Here is a 4182-nt window from a genome sequence, read left to right on the forward strand (position 1 = left end):
TATATATATACCCTTCTGTTTGCTTGCTATCTGTCTGCCTGTCTGCTGTTTCTCTCGCTCTCGCACTCGCTCTCTCTCTTTCTCTCTCTCTCTCTCTCTCTCTCTCTCTCTCTCTCTCTCACGCTCTCATTCTCTCTCTCGTCTCTTTGTACGTACAAAATTTTTGCCACACTTGGCGCTTTCGTTGGTCGATGACCAAGCACGAACTCAGCAACAGAGCGAGAGAGATAAAAGAGAATGGAAGAGAGAGATGGACTGTTCACCCGAATCCGCAACACACGGTGAGTTCTTCGAGAGAGAAAAGAGGGATTCCAGGGAACGGAACTGGTTCACATGGAAGCGAAGTGGAACTCTGGTGGTCAGACGTGCCGATTATTTCGCTCAACGATAGGTACACCAAAAGGATGAATAATTGCCGCGCAAAGCGCGAGATACGCGCGCCGACGTCTCGGTGAGACGCCACCTACTGTAGAACGAGATTTGGCTCATTTACGTCCGCATTCCCCACCATAATTTCGCGCGCACACCGATAAGTGGCCAATTAATGCGCGCGCAATCTGGCGGGATATTTAAACATTAGCCAAAAAAAAAACACGTGCGCTTGTTTTTGTTTCATTTACAAGCGCGCGCGCGACTTTGCGCGTCAATGTGCATCGACTTAGCCTGTCAGTCGGTTTAATTAATTTTGTTAGACTAGCAATGTGTTTGATATAACAAGCGGAGCATTAATACGCGCCTTTATTTAAGTTGATAATAATACTAGTTGATATTAAGTGACAGTAATCAGCACATTCAATTTTTAACTTTTTTACCTTTGGTTTTTACAAACGAATATTGGTGAGTTAGGCAATCATTAAATGAATTAATCATATGTTTTAAAATTAAATTTTTAAAATTATACTTTCAGGGAAATATTTAATAGAAGAAAATGGTGTAACTATTGCCCTGCATTATTTTCAAAAATATATATTTGAATAAATATTCTTGAGAAAGCTTTATGTTTGTTCCTAGGTATAATAAAAATGAATTGAATAAATATAAATTTAATTACAAGAAAAGTTTTCCGAGTATCATAATCAAGTTAATAATAAATGTTTATTTCTTTTTTTTAAGTTGAATTTTCTTAGCATTTGGAAGTAAAAGAATCGTTAAAACATCAGATATTACATACGTTCATTACTTCATAAATAAATTATATTATTTTACTTTTGTATCCATAGTCCTAATAATACTCCCTAAATTGTACTAGTTTTTAACGATTAGTTGTGTTACTAAAATACGATACTTTATCTATTTTTCTTAACATTATATTTGGAATTTTTTGGCTTCTAAAAAAAATTTTTTTTTCTAATATCTAACAAATATCAAAGAAAACTTATAAATTTGTAATAATTTCCAAATAATGGTCTACTACATTAGAAAATATTTAAAAATTCTACGTTTAAATTAATCGAGTAATTTTTAAAAAATCGTATTAAAGTAAAATTTATTTTATTTAATCACAATATATGATAAAAAAAATTAACAATTGTATTCGTAATACTTATGCATAGAATCAATTTAAATTATTAATAAGATTCATCACAAAATCATGTATATTTGTTCTATTAGATTAAGAATTGCTAATTACCTAAAATTAAAGTATTTTCATATTAAAAATTATTATAATTTATTAAAATAGTTAAATGATTCATTGTTGAAAATATATAATAAAACCAGAACTTATTGTCAAATCTAACTCTGATAGTACTATTGCCATAGTTTATAATAGTTCATTATACAAGACTAATTACTCTAATATGAATCAATTTATTTTGCTGTTTTGTATTTAATATTTTAATTGAATATAAATATATTTTCAACATAAATAAAAATATTACTCTCTATATTACTTATGCATTTAAAGTATTTTTACATTCTTAATTATTATTTTACACCTACCTTATAGATTAGAGTATAATATTCATGATATTTGTCAAAATTGATTACTTCAATTATTATCTAAATTGTTCTTCCCACTTGTGTAGAAAATTTCATTTCATAAAAATCAATATCATCGTTAAAGAAAATATAAATTTCTCATCACATTTTGATTTATCGGAATTCAATCGATTGTTAATTTCTTTAGAAGTTCATAATAATTATAATTAATACATTTTTTGCTTAAATAAATTTATATCGACGGTATAGGAAAATATACAAAACTAAAATAAAGGTAAATTTGTTTTTTAAATTAATTAATTTATTTGAGTAACAGTAAAATCATCATTAAAAATCATGTTGAGTCGCAACATATTTTGCAGGCAACTGCATTGAAAATAAATTAATACGTGCAACCAAGGATTCTTATATGTATTTCGTAATGTTAGGTACTATGCTTATTACTTCAATTATATTTTCATTAGATATGCATCTATAATCGCATCCAAAAACGCATACAATTACTGATTTCAAATATAAAAGTATGTGGTAGTAATTAATGCTAAGTATTGTAATAAAAATAATCTTATAAATTCAATAGATATTCACATTGAAAAAAAAATTAAAAAAAAAAAGAATCATACCATATATACCCCTCTACTACGCTAGTATTGAACGTTAAAAAATTTTTGTTCTAAAGGGTAAAAAATGTTAATATTAATTAAAAATGGATTAGCGTAGCATTTGATGCATAATAATGAAACATACACATTTTTTATAAATACGTAAATATAATTTACAGAATTTTGTTTAACTTAAAAATTTGGTAATTTAAAGTCTTTTAAACTTGATTTATAATTTAAAAATCAAGTTCACTTAAAATCATTTAATTCCTTGTATAATCAAGAATTTTGATGTAAATACAAAATAAATTGGTAGGAGCATTTTGTTTTACTTTTATTAACAAATTTTGAAAAAGCATGTAATTTTTAGGAACAATACTGTGCGAGTTCCGACGATTGATTCTGCAATATCATAATGCATTGTGTTCTTACTTTTAAACGCCTTAATTTTTTAAACCAAATTTTTACTAAATTTCTATCATAGATTCTCTACTGAATGAATTAATTTCAATGTTTCTTTTATTTTACAACATAAAATAGGCTTTTAATCATTTCAATAAATTTTCACGTTGTAAATTATTTAATACTATGGCCAATTTGAGTATTATTTCCTTCAATGTATTACATGCGGAAAAATATATTATCAATAGGTTTTCCTCGTCCTACAGTGAATTTATATTATCCATATACTTTATTCTTGTATAAGCTTCCTGAAACATATTGTGTTATTCATTTAACATTTACATATATAACGTCATTTTTAGCTCCTCCATAAAAAGAAGATTCTCACTATTTTTCAAGTATAAGATCCGTGAATATATTTACGATATCTTATATTCTTTCACTTTTCTTTTCTTAAACATTCAAATACACATATAGAAATATAATTATTCTCCTATATCAATATACAACATTTGACATAATTTTTTTATATTTACAGTCAGTGTGACATATATTCTTTCAATATTCTTGAACGACATGTAATAAAATATCCAGTCATCTTCTATCATCGTTACAATATTCATTTTATAGGAAAACTTCATTTTTCTGAACATCAATAATTGGTCTCGGAATATAAAACAGAATTCTTTTACCAATGGAATCGTTTAACCTAGCCTTGTTTATTCTTCTTACATAAATACATGATGTTAATTATATTATAAAAGTACCCTTATAAAAGGTATACTATCACTAGTTTAAAAATGTATTCTATTTAATAGATACTAGAGCCCCAAAGAAATGTTCAACTATAAGTATCAAAAATTAAAAAAATTATTAATATCCATATAATATTGTCAATGATTATGAAAAAAATTAAAAAATTTAAATGTTCTGCAAAGAACTTAGAATAAATTTTTCTAGATCTTTAAAGGCTACACTTCAACTTCTTAATCGGCACTTTTGCCAGTCTTTAATGTTTCAATATACAATTGTATGTGTCTTGTGATCAATTTCGGACATTCGATCCAATACAACGTGTGACACTTATGTGCAGCCCATATATAAAAATATACATTAAATAAAATTCCAATTCTCCAGAAAAAAAGAGGAGCACAGCAATACCGAATAGGTATATATTACTTATACAATCGTATTTAACCAAATGTAAGAACTGAAAACTTACACATAGTAGCAGCGT

Source organism: Ceratosolen solmsi, unplaced genomic scaffold, assembly GCF_000503995.2.
Source record: "Ceratosolen solmsi marchali unplaced genomic scaffold, CerSol_1.0 scaffold47, whole genome shotgun sequence".
NCBI lineage: Eukaryota > Metazoa > Arthropoda > Insecta > Hymenoptera > Agaonidae > Ceratosolen > Ceratosolen solmsi.